The 21,850-nt window shown below is 47.0% G+C and overlaps 1 protein-coding gene across 2 annotated transcripts in view; it reads right to left on the bottom strand.

Moving 5' to 3' along the window:
- The window catches only part of MRAS (muscle RAS oncogene homolog), a 38,712-nt gene extending 23,338 nt beyond the window's left edge, over positions 1–15,374 (bottom strand). The window contains exon 1 of one of the 2 annotated variants that reach the window (XM_050339569.1): positions 15,021–15,374. The gene's annotated coding sequence lies outside the window, so the exon portion shown is untranslated. The remainder of the gene's footprint in view (positions 1–15,020) is intronic. The other variant, XM_050339568.1, reaches the window with a different exon arrangement.
- Positions 15,375–21,850: the final 6,476 nt, after the last annotated feature.

Genomic DNA, 21,850 nt, shown 5'->3' with positions numbered 1-21,850 from the left:
CTGAACAAATAATAATAATGAAAGCCACGTCACTGGAAATTGCTTAGGTGGTTGGCAGCCCCCCACCTCCCCCCACTGCAAATCCCTAAGCCATGTAAGGAGCTCTTGCTGTAGCACCAAGCAGCAGCTTTCCCATGGCCAGGCTGGGTTTGGGGACTCACTCATTTTTACTTGGAAGCACGGGCTTGTCAGTGTCCCCATCTGTATGTAAATGCAGCACAGCATGAGTCAATCCTATTGACAAATGTCATCCAAAACGAACTCTGCTTTCCTCTCCCAGCTCCTCCTACACCTCCCACAACAACTCCATTAATCTTCAGCCTGTTTCTCTTACTGATGTAGTGCCCTTTTCAAAATACATAAGAAGATTCCTGTCACTCTGACAAGCCAACAGTCAGATGCAGAAGCCAGATTATTTTTTTATTATTAAAAACAGCACTTCAGTCAGATATGGGTCATTGTAGTTACAGCACTGCCGATACCAATTCTGTAAGAGAATCCAGATATGCAACCAGAAAGCAGCTATGCAAGATCCATTCCTGTATCTCTAAGACTTCAAATAAAACTGTAGGGTTGTCAGTTTAGGGTTGTCCACTGGAGGCTGATCCAAGTCTTTTGCCAAGATACAAAATGAGAATATCCTTGCACAGTAACTGGGGGCTGAGAAAGTGGAGAGCTCAGCTACTATTACTTCCATCACTTCTCATGTGTTTAAATCCACCATCCTTTCTTTACTCATTTATTTCCAAAGCTCTCAGGAGACATTAGGGGATGACAGATTCCTGTATTACTATTGCAAATTCTTCACTAGTGAGGCCAGGAATGCCTCTCCTATGTTATCATGGAACTGATGAAGCTGACCTAAACATACTGTGGCAAAAAATCAGATAGCCAAGATGTTCCCCTGCCCTGCCCAGCCACAGATAACACAGCAAGAACAAATTTACAGTGGAGGAAGCAGCTTCAGATTCCAATAGCTGCCCTTCCTGCTCACACAATCCCTGGAAATGGGCAGCTTCCCTCCTACACATCCCAGCCTGCTGACGCGCCAATAAAAAGACCCCAAATTCACTGCCCTGGGTGGTTTTGCTGCTCTTACACGGCTCAGTAAGGTTTCTGATCCAACAGACCACGTGCTCCAGCAACGCTCTGTGTGCAGCCCAAACAGTTCTGCACCTTGCATGCAGCCCTGACACTGGTGATGCAGCCAGATGTGCATGGCACAGCCAGATGTGCAGCCTTCCCAGAACAGCCCTCCCAGCCTCATCCAGATTCACCTTGGGCAGATGGAAGCGGTCCAGGCGATGAGTTCATGCACCAAAGCACGGAGCTGTGAGGGGATTCTGAGTAGCACCAAGAGCTGCCCAGCATGGACTGTTCTCTTGGCTCCACCCTGCCTTCCTCACCACAGCCCCACTTCCCTGTGCCAAAACAAGGGGTCCATCCACCCACTTTGTCCAGCTCCTGGATGGCTTGTTGCACTGTAATCTTATGGGCACTGTGCTATCTGTGCATAGGGCAGGCATGGCTGAGCCAATGCACAGACTTCATGGCACCTATGGGTGTTTTGGAGACGGTTAATGGATAGAAAGGGTACAGGGCCATCTCATTCCAGTCACCCTCCTGCAAATCAATCAATGCATTTGGCTCCAAGTTTGTCTTCCAGTCAGGCTCAATTCGGTATTTAATGCTTTTTACATCTTCAGTGTTGCTACCAGATGTCCTTAAGGATATAAATGGCTTTTTAAAGGCTCCCTTCCCTCCTGGCAAACACATTTTGCATCTCTTAGACAGCTGCAAAGAGCTGAAGACCATGAAGTTCCTTGGTAATAGCATTTTCACGAGGGAATGGGTGAATCCTGTCAAGTCCCAGCAGCAGATGGAAGAAGGTGAAGAGAATGGGGATTTCCAGGCCATTTCCAAAATCTGCCCTCCACCTGCAAATCTTCTCTAAAATTGACTCATGACTATGTCTTTCCTTGTTATTGCCCATATCCTATGGAAAAAACAGACATTGCCTGTTCACTCTTTGCATCGCAGTGTTCCCTGAAATTATCTGTGAGTTATGGGGCAACACTGATATTTCTGCAACACTTCTACATCCCTGGTCACAGGGCAGGCTTGTAGAGCTCTCTGTAAATTTTCCCAGGCTCCTGGGCTGAGGACAGTCCTCTTGGTTCCCCCCACAACCCATCCAATACTCATTTACAGGTAAAGAGCATAGACTATGCTAGTCTGTAATGCTGGAGCTTTAGTACAGCTTCACCAGCATGGACTTCAGAAGACAAAGGAAGAGCCCTCTCCCAAGCTTACCTAAATAGGCACTTGGCCTATTTTACTAAGAATTAAATTAATCTAAATCCAAGAACTGCATGGAAGGCTATTCAAGGCATTTCCCAGGTCCATGTCATTACTCTGTCACTTGGAAGACTCCAAGATCTCATCACTGTCCCAGGACCCGTAACAGTAATTTTTTCCAGGCTCGTTACAGTGTCTGCCAAGAGCATAAGCCTCTTATTTACGTACAGCATGCTGGGGAGTTGACTCTGTACTTGGCAAATCCAACAGCCTTGTCTCAAAGGGGAGTGTGGGCAGAACTTGGGGCTGGGTACTGGGATGAAGAGTAGGGGGAGGGGTGGATGTGCCCTCCTCTGTCCTATACGCGGTGTCACAGTTTTGTGAAGGCACAGCATACCCCACTGAACCTGCCTGAGGACAGGGTGCACATACACGGCCAGCATCCCAGCCATATGCCAGGCCAGCCCCGGTGCCTCTTCTCAGCCCTTCTCTTTGGCAAACTCCTCGGCTGCCAGTTCTCTCCCTGCTAACCTCCCCCTGCTCTCTGCCAGCCTGGGCAAGCCCTTACGGTGGCAAACACATAACTTGACACTCAGACCAGTGGGCAACTGGCCAAACCACCCTTGAGGAACAGAGTTTACCCTTGCATGACTCAAGTTCTCCCTCCTGTCAAGTGCATTCACTTTGCCAGCACTGGAGAGAAGCATACCACAACGAAACCCCTTTGGAAAAGAGGTACTGGGGTCCCAGCTGGTGTTGCTCAGCACTTGCACTTCGCTGTTGAACGCCCAAGTTTCTTCTCACGTGTCGTGAGTGGATGAATCCATAGGGCAGCACTTGACAAATCAACACAGCTTTGAAAGGACCCTATAGGTCAGTTGACCCAACTTCACCCTCCAGTTTCAGCACAGACCTGCATCAGGATACCCTAAGCCTGGTTTCTCCTATGCTCAGCCTAAACTCTCTGCCTTGACTTTTTAAAAAGTCATTCAACTTGCAGCCGCGTGGGAGGGTATATATGTACATTCATTAACACTTCCATTATGCCCTGTGATTTGGCAGGTGGTGCTGCATTATGGATTTAAACAGTGCCAGCAAGCGAGTCTACAGCACTTCACTGGATTAGCATGCTATGGGAAATCATACCTCAGAAGTGTTTTGCACTCTAGTGAAGCACCTCCGATGAATGAGGCAACAGCAGGGCTCCAACAACCACTACCTCTGTGCAATCACATCAGAAATTCACTCACAACTCCAGGGAAAGATAAATCTCCTCAAAACTCACATTACCATTTGGCAGGGGACAAAAAAAAGGGAAAAAAAAAAAAGCAACAGCAGACTCTCTTGCCAGTTAAAGGAAAAGAGAGGCACACCCTCCACTGTCACTACTATAAAGCATCTTTCACATACACCAAACAATAACATCTTCTGCTTTTTGCCCTATAAACTGGATCTAGCATTCACATGGGAGAAACACATCACACATGGTTACACCCATTTCAGAGGTCAGCTTTTGAGGTACTCAGGCTCCCAGTGCCCCACACCAAAGATGAAGCCTTCTGTCTTATCATCAGACTGGCACTGACAGATTTGAAGACACTTCAGTCAAACTCTCTGAGAGGATGCTATCCTGGAGCGATGAGAAGATGCGCTGGGTACAGATGACCCATTGGGGAACTCCCTCCCCAGAGAAATGCAGACAGTGAACACATCACTCAGTCTTGGCAAAGGGGAAGGTAAGGACCTTTGATGGGACAAGAGGATAAAGCACCAGTTAAACACTGATATCACCACATTGCTCATGATTTACTCGGGCTGGACACACTAATTTTTCTTTAGCTGTGAGTGGTGCAAAAAGTGCCACTGTCCATTGCAGTTGTACCTGCAGTGGTACAGAGCCCTGGCTCCCACAAGAGTACAGGACTTGTGCTTTACCTGGGCAATGGGAAGGGTTGCTTCACAGGTAAGACTGCACATGAACCAAATAAAGCAAAGTAACTGGACAAAGTTTATGAGTTTAGACTGTTGAGTTAAATCAAGAACTACCTTCAAAGGAGAATCCCTGGTCCTTGATGGTCTCTTCAAGAGCATTGCTTTGGTTTAATTACTCTGCTCTCCTGTTTGAACATATCTCCTTGCTCAGATTCTTCTGAGTTTCAATCTCCTAGAGACCTTAACAGAGAAATTCCAAAGAAATGTTTGGGTTCTGCCATAAGAGCCCAGGAAGATCCATTTTTAACTTCCATCTATCACACAGCTCTGAAGTACAGCCATCCTGCTGCAAAGTTGCAATTGAGTCAAGACATCAAGGTCTTTCCGTAAAAATAGCCAGATGCAGTCTTCTGTTTCTTAAACCTTAGGGTAGATGTCATGTCATTCCTATGCATGCCATTATTTTTTAAACACCAAGCAAAGAGATGTTTGCCTTAGTCTTGGCAATTCAGGTAAATCTCTCATTTGTATCATATGGTTACATACCAGACTCACAAAAAGAGCAAGAAATTTGGATTTGGCTCTTCTTTGTACTACTGGGCAAGGGACATGAGCTCCATGAGTCTTTCTCTTATGCTTCACCACCTTCAATGACACTTCAAACATAAAATTTTAACTGAAACATAACTATAGATATTGTTACTTTATCTTGACCTAGTGAGTTATAATATAACACGGGATGGTTTACCCCTATGGCGTCTTGACATGTCTGTGCATATAAAAATATCTCTATTAATAGCACAGATAGAAACAGCATGGATCACAGCCACTTGAAAAAAAAAAAATAAAATAAAGCCCCAAAGCATTAAGGGCTGGTAAGGGACAAGATTACTTTCATCCTGCCACAGCATGTTTCAATTTAACCACTGCATCTCTCAGCACTTTTGGTTCATATTCTTTTACCACACAGAGACACCAGTTTGGTATACGCCCAGCCTTAGGAAGGGGAAATGGTATTTTGGGTCACCAGTTCCACCCACAGTGTCCACCCACCCCTCCAATCGACAAGGCTTTTGAAGTGCACCGGTCCCAAACAGGAGCCAGAACACATTAGCCTGGGGTCAGGAGGGCTTGGGGAGCCACCGTGCTCCTGAGGCTGGGAGATGTTTTACGAGTTTGTTGGGGCCAAGAGGCTTTGTCAGGAAGTCCCTGCCCTCCTGCTGCCCATGAGGGCCCCCTGCAGTTCCGCCCCAACCATGGACACTGGCAGGCACTTCCTCAGCTCTTCCATCGCTGCCTTAAAGGTGACACCTCCACTCACTGCCAGAGTTCAGCAGTCCTTCACTGCTCTGGCTGAGGCGACTCCTCTTTGCCCCTTCCCACCTCTCAGGTAAGCCAGTCCACCTCTTCATGAGTCTTTCCAAGCCCAAATGAACTGCAGCTACCGTTACTTTGTTCTATTCCCTTGTACCCCAAACCAGAGGAGGCAATCTGACCTCCAAACCATCCAACTGCTCCCAGTGTTTTGTGCAGCAAAAGGATTTATTTTCATGCTGTACAAAACCAAGCAGATGCTTTGACACAGGATATGCCCGAAAATGCAATTTCTCTCCTTTGCTTCGACAGCCTAGCATTGATTTCCATATTCCTGTGAGATTGGTATGTAAACAACAGGGAGCAACTTGCTGTGCTCGGGAGACCTTAAAATAAGAGTCCTATTTCTCTGTCCTCCTGGATCCAGTAAGTCATCCCCCTGAGGTTCGAAATGTTACTGAAACTCATAATTTAAAAGTCCAAGGAATAAAATGGGGTTGTTGGAGATCTTTTCCAACAGACAAGTAGAATGAAACTATTCTGTTATTTAATAATTCAAATCCCAGATGCTTAATTAAACAGAATTTCTCCATTGCAAAAAGAATAAGGAATTATATATTCTCTTAGCTAACTTTGCTGATTAACATGAAAGCCTTTTCATGCTCCACAGTCACTTGGTCCAAGTCAAACTTTTGAAGACAGACTTAATACTCCACAGGTGAAACTCATGTAACAAAACTCTTGCTGCTCACAGGACTGAGGTGATGCAGCAGTTTGGAATTCGTGCATTGTGGAGCCATTCTGCAGGATGTGCAGAGGAAGTGATGCTCAGCAGAGCACCTTAACAGAACATTCAGTACCTCTTCAGGCCAGCCCAAACCTCAAGAAAAGCAAATGGTCTGCTCAGATCCTCATGCCTGCCATTTCACCTGTTTGCAGATTAGATCTGGAAGCATCCACAGCACGTGGAAGAAACAGAGAAGTCTCTCTCAAAGCACTCTGCCCTTGAGCTACAAAATATTTTCTGAGGGAAGAGCTGCAAGCACTCATTCAAATCCACCTCATCGATACAGCTCATCATGATCTTTGGACTTAAATTCAGAGCCATGATCCTTTACCACCAAGGTCTCTTCAGGTGGAAGTGAAGTGCACAGGATGGGCGATACCTGCCTTGGACAGCTCTGTCAGACATGGGCAGGTACCTTAACAGTGAGGTCACACACTACTTTGAGAGCTACAAAGGCAGTACTTGACATTGCACTGTTGTTTCACAAAAACAATTCACAACAATTTAGGGTTTTTCTCAGAGCACTGGCATATGACTCCTCCTGCTCCAAGGTTAGTTAGGGATTCTTGTCCTCACGGAACACCAGCAGCCACCAAATCAGCCTCAGTCTGCAACTGCAGCTCAGCAGCAAGAACTACGGAGACAAAAGGATTCCTACAGTGATCTCCCATTTCCCAGTTCATCCCCACACATCACAAGCTCTGTGAATATCCTTCATGACTTTTTCTGGGATTGAGCACTTGGTACTGAACAATTTCTTCCAAAGTCCTACTTGGCAAGTGTTGCACTTAGACTGGTGGCACTAATACTTCCATACCAAGTATTACACAAGACATCAGCTACATATTTTGTGAAGATCACAATCTTTACTAAATTGCCAGCTGTCTATGCAGACCACTCATGAGCTATCTGGGTATGCTAAGTACAGATGACAGACCCGATAACGGTGTCTGGATGAGTCTGAGAGATTAAATTCCATTTGCATCCTGTTACTTTTTGTCATTTCATACTCTTTCAGAGTCTTCGTGTCCCAACAACCAACTGGTAAAGAGCTTGTATCACATCCTCCAAATGCTTTTTTGGAGTTCCCATGTCTGGAGATATGCTACCAAAGGTGTTTTCCTAGCCAGTTGAAGTAAAAAACTGGATGGGATTCCCACTACACCAATGTCCATTAACATCTTTTTAACCCGAGTTGGGTGGGTCTTTGTTCCAGCTACTGTCTATCAGACTGACCACTGGGCTTTGTGCTTCCCGCAATGCAAAAAGCAGATCCCTATTCAAAAGCTTTTCAAGCCCTCTTACATTTGCAAGATAAGCAAGAATTTGTTTCCACCAACCAGGGCACCCCTTACATTGTAAAACAGAACAGGCTGCAATAGTGTACCACTCAAAAATACATCAAAGGAAGCTTAAACATGCTCATTTTCATACTTGATATGACCAAGTCTTAAAAAATTCAAATCCTAAGAAAACAACCAAAAAAACTCCAATAAAGCTGAAGATTTCATTTCAATAAATTTTTTCTGCTTACTTCAAAAACTTCTCCTTTCAATAAGTGTACGAAACAGAGGAGCTGCAGAGTCCCTTGCTGTTGCCAAATCTGCTTTTTTCAGGCACATGGCCCCTGCCAGGTTTTGTTCACAGAGTGTCCACTTCCATACTCTGTTGTTGGCACACCCAGCAGTGAAATCCTCGTCCCAGTCCTCCTGTGACAGGAGCTGAGCCACGCTGACACTTGGAAAGCTGAAGTCACTGGCACTCTCAAATAGATCACTATTTCATGAAGGAATTTTTAAATAAAACAAGCACAACTGAATCAGTGTTAAAGACACACCATAAGTCCCTATGGCCCTGGCTCTGAAAGGAGAGCTCCATCAGCTTGTGCCACAGCAGCCCCCCATGTTACATCTCCTTAGGAGTTTAGCTCTTGAGGAGAAGCAGGAGAGGCTAAGACATGCCCAGGCTCTGCCTGCTCCCACTCAGGATGCAGGTACCCATTCGTCTGTGGTGCTGCAGGCATGGCTCAAGAGGAGCAGTGACATCCCTCCCCTGGCTGCAACCCAGGTGTGACGTTCCAGTGGCAGCACAGTAACCATTGGGAGGTAGTCAAGCTTCTGCCCAAGTCCAGGGAATTCAACAGCACTGAGCACTCCCAAGTTTTCCAAGAAGAGAATTTCACTGTAACCAACACACACTACATGATATGGGCCCCGAGCGAGGCACAGCAGGACTTACAGCTGACTTCAGTGGGCTTTAGTTTGATCCGTAAATCCTCTTCTCTACTTCCCAAGAATGTTGCTCAACTCCCACTGCCTTCAGCCTCACAAGAGGTAGACAAATACTTAGCATTAGCATAGCTGCCCATGACTCATTTTTTCTCCCTTTTAAATATAGCATCCTATAAACTTGGACACATTCTGAGCATAAAACTCATTGTTACTGTTCACTATGCAACCAAAACACACAGCTTCCTCCCCCAAAACCAAAACACTGGTGCCCCTCACAACGCAGAGATGGAGTAGTGGTGGCTCTCCTCCCTCAGGGAGCCCAGACAGCATAGAGATACAGCACAGTGACAGCAGATGTGGAGCTGGGCAGAAGGCTCCATCATCAGACCAGCCACTCATATCAACTTTATTAAGAAGAGAAGAGCTGGCTCTGGGCACAGGAAGAGCAGGGATTTGCCTAGAGGAACATAGTTTCACTAGCTGAGAAGCAGCCCCTGCCACCACTGGGGAAGCCAGACTCACTGAAGAAGTGGGGGTGGAGGCGACATCTCTAGCTGGCAGATGCTCCCCATTCCTCATGTTCCTCCAGACATACATCATCTTCCTCCCTCCATCACCAGGCTTGAACTTTCTTCCTTAGAAAAGCCAAAGTCCGCATTGTCTAGCCAAGCAAATGCCCCCTTGGTGCCTCAGAAGCACCAAGAAGAACCTGATGGGAAAAACATGGACCAGATCTTGTTGGTTTCCACGGAAATTGAGACCCTGTTTTAGCACCCTCCTGCCTGTCCTGCTGCAGACTTTCCTATGTGCTGTGTTTTGCTTTACTGAATACTTCAGTTCCCCAGCTGTGCAAGTGAGATAAATTGCAGGTCTCTATCACACGGGTATGTTGCAAAATAAATACATTTTGCATTACAAGTGTTACAGGAATGCTTTAAAAATTGCATAAGTATCAAGACTAATCCATCACTGCTCAAAAAGAATCCTAGGCTTAACAGCAAATTGAAGTCGTACCTATACAAACACAGAACATGCAAGACTGTTTTCTTAGTTTATCTGTTTCTTCTGATAACCATGTTTGCCCCGGTTCCAGTCACAAGTTGTTTGAATTCAGTGCACCAAATCCTGTCTGGAGAAATGTATGTTTTGTTCTGTCTACAGTGATAGCTGAGACATCAGTCATCCTTTCAGCTGTCCTAAAGACATAGCTGAAAATGCATGCTTATATCCATCCTGCTGTCAGGCGGTTGAAAAGTACATTTTTACCTCCTGGACCTCTCTATTAAGATTATCCAAGAGACTCTACTTACCACAGTATTTTTCTAATTGTTTCTTCAACATTCTTACTTAACATCTGAAATGAGTTGAGTGGCAGAGCTGCTACTCTCATTCTGGAAACTGGCATTTTTAAAGACAAGATAAACAGAAGCCTTTTCTTAAAATTCCAGGAGTATGTGTAGCTTAAAAAGCTGATTCCTGTTTAAAATGATGACTAAGACTCTTAGGAATCTAACTCCCAAAGTCACACAGGTAGTTTTGAATATGTTACCCTTTTAGAGTAATTATGCCATCAAGGTTCCAGTCAAAAGCTGATGAGCGTTACTAATATATGCTGGTGAGAGAGCCTGTACATGGAAGACCTTCTTGGTTTATTTACACTACAGTAAGTCAGAAAGTGCCAGCTAGGTCCCCAACAAGAAAGCACATCAAGACTTACTCGCACATACAAGAGTAACAGACCTGACTGCAGGAGACACTTAACCACGTTAGCCCTCAGCTCAAGGAGTAAGTTTACTGTAAACCGGCTGCAAGCTGATGCAGTTGTACCTGTTTTCACTGGAGGTGATGGAAATTCGTTTGGTCTTCAGTAGACTAACACTACTCACTACATAAACCAGTCTGGCCCATCACCTGAATCCTTACAAGTCACCATTCAGACACAAAATAGTCCCCAGGAAGTCCTCAGTGACATTCATGTCTAGACCAAGAACTAGGCAGATACAGTCAAGAGAAGGGATGAAGACACAATAAGCCATTTTTACCACCCCACATAAAGTTATATATTTGGTACAACATTCTTTTCAGAAGTAGACCTTCTCAAAGAGAAGGCAAGAGAGGCATTATGTTATCTGGGGGAAGGGTGAAGGAGTGTCACCAACTCTTAAAGCTGCTCTACAGTAGAAGATGAAGGTACAAGCAAGTAGTTCAAGATTTTAATCTTAAATCTATCAATAGCAAACAAATTCTGAGGCAAATTAATTTGGTTAAAAGTTAATAAAAAGTTGTAGAAGCACTGAGCATTTCTGCTGGTCAGTTCTAGCCAGAAGAGAAGCAGGAAGGGGAATCCCATCCCAGCAGGTCTCAGATACTTGGATGCCTTCTGAAGTACCTCAGCATTTGCTATATTTATTCTCCCAACACACCCTATAAAGTAGTAACTTCTACTGACCCATTTTAGAAAGAAGAAAAGTAGATTCAGTGAGAGGTAGATTGACTGGTATCTATAAGAGCTGTTGACCTTAGCCTACCCACCTCAGGCCAGTCTGTGACAGAGAAGGTACTTGGGGGTAAGTTTCCCATCTCTTCAGCTAGCTCCAGCAACTGGACTGGTCTCCCAGATGAAACCCAAATGCCTAAGCAGCACTAAGGACCACTTACTGAAAAACTAGTCTCTGAAGAAGTAAAATTGCAGGAGAGTCAGTAATAAATACCATAAGTAGTATAAGTACAGCAAACTGCTTATAAATGTTAACTTCCCCACCCCTGCCCCTACCTCTTCCCTCAACTGTTATTTCAAGAGACATATTTTTGTACAATTATTTCATCATCTAAGAACAGGTGGCCAGTTTGCCATATCTCTAGGCAAGACTTCCATACATATTACTCCTCCGTTTACATTTTCTCACATAGACACATGCATGGATCAGCAATTGCTCCACTACGTTCTCAAACAGAGAATAAGAGAGTTATAAATCTCAAAAGAATGAGTATGCCAAAAAAATCAGCATCTGAAGTTACAGCTGTTCATTTCTCCTCTGTTCAGGAAGAGCCAGTTGTGGCTTATTGTAGATGTTATTGAAGTTGATGGACTTGCTCTGGATTTACTTTGGATACAATCAATCAGGATGTGACCCCCTGGAACACTGGAACTTTGTTTCCCCGTGGAGAAAAATACAGCCAATGACACTCAAGTAGAAGAGGGAGGTTATTCTCCCCTCCCCAGTAAGTATCTTCTGTCAAATACCTCTGTAAACAACAACAGGAGAAAGAAGCAACAACTCCACCAAGGAGTGGGCTAATGTTCCTCCCATCTACCAGTCCCACGCTCATTCTGTTTTCACTTGGACCAAATCCTCTCAATCCTTCATTACACTTGGGTGCCTTATACACCAAGAATACTATCATCAATCTTTGAAAGGTCACTTTCAAGGGACATTTCCATTTCCATATCCTTTAGCACAACTTCCTCAGCCCTGTTTTGGAAGCCTGAAAATTCCCCGTTTTTCATATAGAATCTGTCCCCTTAGCCCTGATCTACTCATTTATGACAGTAAAAGCTTATGCAAACACTACCACCATTCAAAAACACTCCCCTTTTCATCCCTGTGGATTCATGTTAATATTCTCCACCTCCAGAGTCTGAAGCACTCTCTGCGCTGAGGGCTGCACATTCCCATGCTGAGGTGCAATCCCTCCTGCCTCCACCTCTCCAGGCAAGAGAGGTAAGGGGATGAGCAGTCATGAAGAAGTTACAATGCTGAGGCAAAAGCAGCTCCACAAGGCGTAGGGGCACCGCACCCCAGTGGAGGCTCCTGCTGCAAAGGCTGAGAGAGCCTGATGTGGGGAGCCACCAGGAGTGACAGCGTGGCTGCAGCAGTGACAACCAAACCAGGCAAAGCCAAATTATTAGGACTGGTCCAGCTGAAGTCTGGAGCCTAAAACTTTCATAGGGCAGAGTGATTCATCCTAATGAACTGACCTGACTCACCTGGAGCCAGCAGGTCAGTAGGGATGCCAGGGTTGGCAGCTGTGGGTAGAGGTTCTTGGCTTGAATCCATTCACAAAAATATTTCCCAACACAAAGAAGGAAGATAGAAATAAACAATCAGAAATCAATGAAGCCATACAGCTTTTCTCAAGGAGCTGTCCAGAATTAAGAGCAGAAGGGAGTAGAGTTTCTGCCCCAGTGGTCTCAACAGTGAAACACCACCAGGAGCACATGGTGTGAGCTAAAGGGCCATGGAGATCTCAGGTACAGGGCACTGCTTCCAGTTTGCAGTTAAAGAAGAGCCCACAGAAGAAATCACAGCATAATGTCAACAATAATCAATCATCACATCCATTTTTCCTATATGCACCTGCCCTTGTGCTGCCATCATGTACTACTTTGCCAATGACACCACCAGCTCACACGCAGGACTCATCCTTCTCCTTCCAGTCTCCAAATTCCATGTCTCTGCCAGTGCCAAAAAAATCTGTGGGGAGAAGGAAGGAAGACCTCTCTAACCACCAGATGACAGAGTTTTATTCCTCAGTGTTAGCCTCAGGCCCAGTTTAAGAAAAAAACACCCAACGCAACATATACAAAAAACTCCCCACATGAAGAAGGCAAGTTTAGTTTCTGTAATTCTTAGTTCCGGCTTGTGGAAACACCCACCAAAAACTTCAATAAATAGAACTGCCTCTCACATCATTTCTGTAAACTGATGCCGGACCAGCTCTGACCCTGGTGCAGCTGCTCTGGTTCGGGAGTTGTGCTGGTGGGGTGTTTGGCCCTCTGCAACCCGGGTTATGTGCCCTATTGTACAGGATATCTCCTGGAATGGAGAAGCAAAATCAAAGAAAGACAAACAAACTGATACAGTAATATGATGTATGTATGTTCATCATATGTAATATGATGAACACCTATTTTTCTATATACACTATTGTTTTTAAAGGAGATGCTGTCAGCTTTGTATTTTCAGACTCAGGTATATAGAAATAGAGATTCTACCTCTCTTAGGCAGTTCAAAGCTATACTACAGAGAGGTGGTTTTTTTAAAGCTATTACTTCATAATTTCCTTGCCGCACCCCTTGTTCTCTCTTATCTTTCTCTTAGCCTCCTTAATTTAATAGACCCTATTCTTGCAAAGCTCTTTACAAATGCAGAGCAACAGAAAGAACCTTTCGTAAAGAAAAATGACAGGTTTGGGCCTTTGAAATGCATCTCTCTCATGCAGAAACAGCCTGAGCTGAACAGATAATTTCACAGTGAAAATTCAAAAAGCAGATCTATAGTCAGGTCTGACCACAGAGTTGGTGTGCTTTTCTTAGTACCAGCTATTGCATGAACAACAGTTTCCAGATAAGACATACATAGAACATTTCCAGTAAACAGCACCCCTTTAAGCCTGCCACCAAACTCTGAACTTAGACGACTTAAGTAACCTAACAAGTTGGTGGCTTAGATTTTTATATTTCTGTAACATTACCACAGAACAGTGCCAGCTGACAGTGCTGAGGGGCAGCAGTTCCCTGTGCTGGGAAAAAGCCTCACATTGGGGTCAGGACTCCACTGGGTGCTTTGGTCTTCTAACAGAAGCCCAGTCGGACCTGCCGGTGTGAAGTCCCATTTTGTTGCCTAACGTTATCAGCTCGACAGGGAAGGTCACTGGAGCAGCGAAGTGCAGGATGCTTCAGACTGGTCCACCCGAGGTCTAACACTTAACTTGCTCCTCAGCCCGTAGTCAGCGTGGCTGCATCTCAGTTTCTCTGTTTAGGAAGCACTTTTTTCTACACTGTTCCTCGGGCTCTTGAGCCGTTGTTAAAACAAATAAACAAAAAAGCTACAAGTTTTCTTTCTAATCCCCAGCAATCCCAATCACGAGAGCTGAAAAATCCTTGTCCTTCAACTGTGGTTCAGTTTGTTTTCTTAAAGCAGAGAGTAAAGCAAAGTAAAAGTAAAGTAAAACCAGAAAAAACCCAGTACCTCCTCCTTTCCTTGTTTCTTCGTAATTGAAGATAGCATCGCTATCTTTCTTCTAAAAGTCTAGCAAACAACTCAAGCACATGAATATGGAAGCTTTCACAAAGTACTCAGTTGTCCAAGAGCAGTTTTAATGCAAGATAAGAAACTTCGCCATAACCAGATCAGATTAGAACACACACAGGGTAGGAAAGTAAAATATTATCCTAGCTCTGAATCTGTGGCGTTGGGGGGGGGTGGTGGTGGTGGTGAAGGGGGATGACACAACACTGACACAAGCAAAATCCTAAGAAACTCTCAATTTACAAAGACCTTCCATTACACAGCGTAACTCAGAGCGACCCCTCTCCTGAGCGCGCACACCCAGGAGACACGGACCCCACAGCATTCCGAGCACTGCGCCACGCACTCCCTTTTCTTCCCAGCGCTCGGCAGGGCAGGGGAGCCCCCCGGGGCCCGCAGCCCACCCGCCGCACGGAGCCCCCGTACCGTCCGTCCCGCGTCCGGCGCTGCTGCGAGCGGCGGCTCCGCGGCCACGGCCGGCGACAGCCCTTCCTTGGCGACACCGAGCCCCGGCCAGGGAAAGCGGCGGTGCCCGGGGCGCGCTCCTCCCGGCCCGGGGGCTCATACCAGCGCGGGGCGCCGCATTTCGACAGGAATCGCTGTGGGGAGAGGAGGGGAGAGCAGGCGAGAGGGAAGCCCCGCCGCGGTCACCGCCGGGTGTCACGGCGGTCCCGCCCCTCCCGCGGACTCGTCACGCGTGGAGCGCCGCCAGTGCCGCGGCGCTGTCCCACACCCCGCGGGGCACGGGCGGGACGAACTGCGGGTTATTGTTCGCCTGACCGTGTCCCCCCCAGCGCCGCTCACAGAGCGGAACACAGCAAACAGCCCCGCACCGAGCCCGCTCCCCGCCCGCTCACCCGGGCTGCGGGACGCGCCCTTAGCGCCCGCCCCTGCCCGCCGAGAGGCGCCCGCGGCCGGGCAGCGCCGCCGACCCCCGCCCGCTCTCGCCCCGGCGGCCGCGGCAGCGCAGCCCGCGCCCGGCCATCCCTTATATCGCCGCGGCGGCTGCTATAAATAGCCCGGCCCCGCCGCCGGGGGCCGGGCTGCGCGCCGCCGGAGGGGGTTTCGCGGCTGTGCGGGGACCCGCCATCACCTGCGGCTCGGCGGCAAGGACGCGTCTGTCACTTTGGACCCGTGTCGGTGCCGCTCTCCGGCGGGCGCGGGCGGCGGGGCGGCTCCCGGGGGGCCCGGGCCCGCCGACCCCCGGCGCGGCAATGGGCCCGTCCGCCGCCGCGTTAAGGTGGAACCGCGGGGCGGGAGCGGCCGCGGCACCTTAAGCCGCTGGGGCCGGTCCTCGGCCCGGCTCTCCCCGCCCGGCGCCCCCGGCCCCGCGGGGCTGGGGCTCAGGGGGAGCGGAGCGACCCTCCGGGCCGTGGGGGTTTGTGCCGCCGCCAGGAAACGAGGAGGAGGAGGAGGAGAAGGAGAATGAACAGCCGGTTCTCTGCCTGATGGACGAGGCAGCAGCCGGAGGGCACGGGATGATACAAACGCCGCTCATGCCACATGAGCACAGCACACACCGAGCCTTTGAGAACCAGCTGCTATACGCACACCAGCCCTACTCCCACCACATTCCCCTCTCCCACCGAGCCTTATCGACTTTTATGGCAATAACAGAATTTGTGTCTAATACACCGGAGCACATCCTAGATGGGATTCTGGGAACACGTGTGCAGTGGTTACTTTTCCTACTTCTCCTTTGTGCTCTTGGCTGGCACTGGGAGACAGAACCAAAGCATCACTTCACATCTCACCTGCAGGCTCCTTTGCCACCTCACATCTTGCAGCAGAGAGGAACAAAAGCCCTGCTCCTGCATGGGCGTGCAGTCACTGACACATGCTGCCCTCACAGAGGAGGCTGGCAGTGCCTTTGTGGGAATAACCCTTGGCAGAAAGGATGGGCCAGGCTGGCTATGCCCATGTCCTACCATGGAATTATCTTGGGCACAACCCTATGGGGTGCTCAGGGACATGCTGAGTGCTCAGAGCATCTCAGAGGGCACCTGCTGATTTACCTTGCTGGGTCAGGGCCCACCTCCCTGCTGGTATGCAAAGAAAATGTACATTCAAAATGGTTCTTAAACACAAGTGAACAGCCCCAGATCCCCTCCTGTGCCAAATTAGCGTTACGTACACTCCAGTGCTCCCCCAAAAGGTCTACCCAAGGAGTACACTGCCATTTCACCAACAAGATACACGAGTGTCTACCTCAAAATCTGCATTAGTCCAGTGGTATGGAGGTGGTGAGAGGGAGCAGCCCCACAGCAAGCTGCCATAGCACATCCAGCCTGTGCCCTCCCTGATTGCTCACCCTGCAAATTCTCCACTAATCTCACCCCATTGGGAGACACAGGAGAAGTGCTCGGGAGAACTCCCACAGGCTTTCCCAACCAAAGCGCAGGATAGAGGTGTTTTTTTCACATGAATCAACAGCTGGGTCTGTAAGACGTGTTTGTCAACAAGCTTCTCTGTTGGCTACAAATTTTCCTTCTAGCACAAAACAGTCCCCTCAGTTTGCCAGGGCAGACTGGGATGGAGGGGGATTTCCCAGGGCAGTGTAGCTACCAGGAATCTGGTTTTTGCTATCAGCACATCTTGCCACCAGTGAGGGCAGAATTGGCAAAGCAGCTTGCAGCAGGTCATTTATGCACCCTAGAAGTGTGGAAATGTTGTCAGTAACTTCTGTGGGGACAGCAGGCCTGGGACTGGTAGGCCAAAGATTTCAGGTTTAGATCTTTAAATCTGAGCATCTTTGTGCTCTTAAACAGATTGCCCTTCAGAGCAGGCACATTTCTACTTCTGTGGAGGTAAATGCATTTGCAAACCAAGCCCAATATTCAGACACCCAAACCCCCAAACCTGAAAATCTCTGATGTATTTCATACCCAAGTCTGTAACATTTGAGAGGGGAAGCCCATGGCCTGGTTCCTGTATGTCGGATATCCAGGCTATTCGTCAGTTCTCAGTAGTCTTTCTACCCATAAGAAATACTAAAGTTATGTAAGGAAGAAAGCCAAAAAGTCCTCTTTCAATTCCAGCCAGTATCTGGAGCAGCATTATATTTCTTGTAGAGTGTATTCATTAACAACATTGCTAAAGGGGAATTGCTGCTGTGGTTGAGCGCTTATACAATACAACTCCTATTTAAGTGCATTTTTGTATCCTGCTGAGTCACCCCAAGGAGCCCTCAAACAAAACATCACGTTCAGTTTGACAGCAGAGGCAGAGGCATGAAGAACTTCCCCTTTACCAGCCCTCCCTGGGGGGATGTGAGTGCAGAATGGGCGACGCTTCAAACTATGGAACCAAATGCAAAGCTGAAAGAAAAGAGTGTCTTAAAATTTCAGCCAACATATCCCCCTGTACAGATTCAAGCACATGACATTTCCAGTCTGTTTCAGCTTCAGTGAATAGATTAAAGTGGCCATACACTCTCTGAACTGCTTAGGTCACATTGTACTTCAGGCAAGCTCCCTCTAAATCAGAGGACACATTATTTATATAGCATAATATTTCACTATTAGGTCTAAATGAATGTGGCTGTTTATTATCCCATATTAAAGCTGAGTGGGTTAGTACAGCATGAGCCTCTTGGCTTGTTTTGCTGCCAGCTGCCTTTTGGGCTGCTGGGGACACTTCCCTTGCCCCAGGTCTTCAGCGGGCAGCTGCAAGCACAAGGGCTTGCACAGCACCACAGCAAAGCAGGGACTGTTTATACAAAAAAAAGTAATGTTTTCTCTGCAGGAACGGTGCAACAGGTAGGATTTTTGTCTGTACAAATTCCTGCCAGCGCCACGTCCCTGCAGGGAAGTCAGAAGATGGAGATGGGGTTTGAGGGGATGCAGTGGCTGTCCCATGAGCTAATCCAAGGTGCTGCTGGCATCACTGCCTGGAGGGCAGCTGGGCTGTGCTGGAGCAGGGAGCTATCTATACCTGGCTGCACCCTGCAGAGATGTATGCATCATTCTGCACTGTGTCAGGTCTTGCTACAGCACAGCCCCACAGGCTTGACCCTTGCTGTTGGATTCGGAGAAGAGCACAAGAAGACCAAAACCTGAGCCCTGTCTGATGGTTCAGTCTCAAATGAGCTGCAGAGGAAAAAGTTGAGGTGCTCCTACCACTGCCAGTTGGCTCCAAATCTGAAAGAAACCAATATAGTAGCTTTGTTGCCACTGTAAGTACAGTTGGACAGAGGTGGCAGATCACTCCTTCCAGCTATGGATGAGCAGTATTACTGTGCATCTATAGACTAGGAACAATGAAGCTATAAAGACAGCTTTAACAGCTGCAATTGATTTCACTGGTGCTTGGCACAGACCACTGTAAAGCTACTTAGCAGTAGAGGACATCTAGTGATATTCACATGCAACTACAGAAACGTGATAAAAGTTCACATGGGTCTGCTTCAGAGCCAGCATGGCTAGAGACAGGACATGGTGTGGCTCCAACAGCTGCAGGAGGGCTGGGACAGGCTGACCGTGAGCACCCTCTATAAACAGGTCACAAAGGAAAAACCTCCTGAAAGGCTTTCTTGCATGGAGAACATACAGTGAGGGCACAGAGAGGAAGTTCAGGGGAACTGGTGGTGTTGCACCTTTTAAGAAGGAGATATTACAAGGAAGTTCAGTGCTTCTATGTCTATAGCAAAGACCATGTAAGCAGGGATACAGAGATTAACATCAGTCGCTTTCTTTCAGGAGTCTTTTCTCTTATCTCAATTTGCCTTTCATGTGACTCATCCTGAGCACACACTGCAAACAGCTTCAAAATCAAGATATTTTTTCTCCTCTAGTACAAGAGGTCAACCATTTCTTCATACCCTTTTGCAGCCTACTGCTCTCTGCTCTAGGAAGGATGCATAGAATCCCTCCTCCAGGTTATTTATAACAGGGGATTCTCTAGAAATTTTTTTCAGGACATATTCCAGGCCTAGGATAAGGAATTTGGCTGCAAAACAAAGAGACTACCAATTTGGTTTCTAGAAAGGCAAGGATCAGCAGAGCTTTATAAAAGAACACACTTCCCTAGGGCAATAGACTCATTTTACCTGACACTTCCCTTGAATGGAATTGTTCCCATTAAGATCACCATTAATTTAGGAGTACAGGCTTCACATTTGAGGTCTCACCATCTTGCACTTATTTCCATGTCAGATTCACTCTGTCTACAAGTTTTGAGGAAAGGTGAGACTTTATTAGTCCTAATAAAACACAAGGAAATTAAGTCTCTGCTGGCCAGATTAGAGCCTTGGAAATAGCTGTGCAAACCTACAGCAGGCAAGTTTGTGGTTTAGCTGCCCAAACTGGCTTCAACTCAGCAAACAGGGCTATTAAATGATGGCAGCAGACCGGACAACACTGATGGGTGCAAGCAGAGAGTGACCACAGGATCAGCTGCCATACAAGACTTTATCTCTTACAGAACCATTTTTCTGGGCTGGATTACATGCTGAAGGCCTGATCCTGGTCACTCTTGCAATGACAACTGAATATGAATCTGGTGTGCAGAGATATCTACTCAAAATGCAAAGGGCGATGTTGAAAGGCCACAGAGACAGAGGCAAAAGAACAGAGGAAAAGGCTGTATTAGCTAACTGCAACAACTGTTGGTTCTTCTGCCCTTCATGCATTTATGTTATTTATCAATGGACTCTATATTTAGCAATCATAAGACCAGAGAACGGAGCAGCCCCAGCTCTTTGCTGGCAAAGGGGCTCTCCAGAGGGCAGCTGGTGGCTAGCAGAGACTGGCACAGCTCTGAGAGCTACACAGTAGCTGCTCATACGAGACAGGAGTCATTTCTTCAGCACACTGAGTCATTGTAGGAAGGAGACCGAATCTTACCCAATTTCCGAAAGCAGATCAGCTCTAAGCTCTCTTGTGATGAAACAAAAGCTGGCAGAGCACATGCTGTTATGTAGCAGGCAGGGAGGCCACTTGAGACACATTCAGGAGATCTTCATGTGAGCAGCAGTTGAAGGACACTTCAGAGGCTGAAAGCTGCTGGTGTTGAGCAGGGAAGGCACAGTGCAGCTGCTTCACTACTGGAGAGCCACAAATTAATGTAGGATGCGAGTTTTAAAGCAGAGAAGATGAGGAAATCAATGACGAGACAGAAGGGAGATAGTGCCAGATGAAGCCTGATGACGACATTTCCAGGCAATTTGTTCACAGTGCTGGGTGAGCTGCTTGGGGAGAGATGGAACAGATTAGAGATGACTGCATGTACTTTGCCCAAGAGCAAGGCTATGAGATTCGCAGTTGCGGCGGCCTCGGTGACTGTGCTACTTCCATGCAGAAATATTAATAACTGCTTCTCTTAGCTACCAAAACATTAGCTCAGGCAGATTTTACCATTTGTGCATGCGAAAAGGCAATTACTTTCCCTCTTAGGGTTTTCATGTGAGGGATGTACGATGTTAGTCGATTACATGTTCACTCACCAATGCTGTTTGGTGAAAAAGGCAGGCTCTCGGGAAAATATGAACCTGATGGGACACATGTCAATCAGAACTGTAGCAAAATGTAGCTATGAAAATCATATTTTAAAAAATACTGTGAATTCCATTTCACTGGAAAAAGAATTACAAGGGCTTCTTACATTGCACCAACAGTCCAAAAGCAGTCGAGTGGCACTAACCTGCAGAAATCTGAGAGGTAATAGGAAGAGAAACTAGCTAATTTGTCTAGTTAATATCTGGTTATTGCTCAGGTTTCTGGTTGGACATTCACCATACATCAAGAGCTAAGGCAACAGAATTAAAGCAAAGGAGAAAGACAAATGGCCTGGAGTGCTGCAAGGCATAGAGACAGGACATGGCAAGTGGAAAGTGATGTAATTTTTAGCATTGTTTCAGTTTTAATGATCTCAGTTTCAAACATAGAAGAAAGCCAATCTTCTTGGAGTGCTTGAGCTTTGGGCAGGTCAGTTCGTCACTACATCTAAGATGTAGCACCAGGGTGCTCTGGAGCTGTGTCTTAGTCTGTGACTCCAAATACAAATCAGGGAGCACACACTGAGAAATTATACTGGGAGAACTGTAGCAGCTGCAGTTGGTGGTGGCTCTGTCCTGCTGTTCTCTAGAACCTCCCTACAAGTTATTTATTATTCCTAGGCTCATTTCAACCATCTTATCCAGAGATCTCCTGCATCTTTTGGGATGCTTCAATATGGTTAGAACATAGGACAGATTATCCCCCAAGAGAAGATGCAAGACAGGCTTGGCATGGAGACTAAGAAACACAGACCTGGGATTT

Source organism: Myiozetetes cayanensis, unplaced genomic scaffold (genome assembly GCF_022539395.1).
Source record: "Myiozetetes cayanensis isolate MyiCay16 unplaced genomic scaffold, myiCay2020 scf9, whole genome shotgun sequence".
In the NCBI taxonomy this organism is placed as follows: Eukaryota; Metazoa; Chordata; class Aves; order Passeriformes; family Tyrannidae; genus Myiozetetes; species Myiozetetes cayanensis.
Note: the sequence above shows the minus strand (reverse complement) of the source record. Positions and strands in the feature narration are given on the sequence as shown.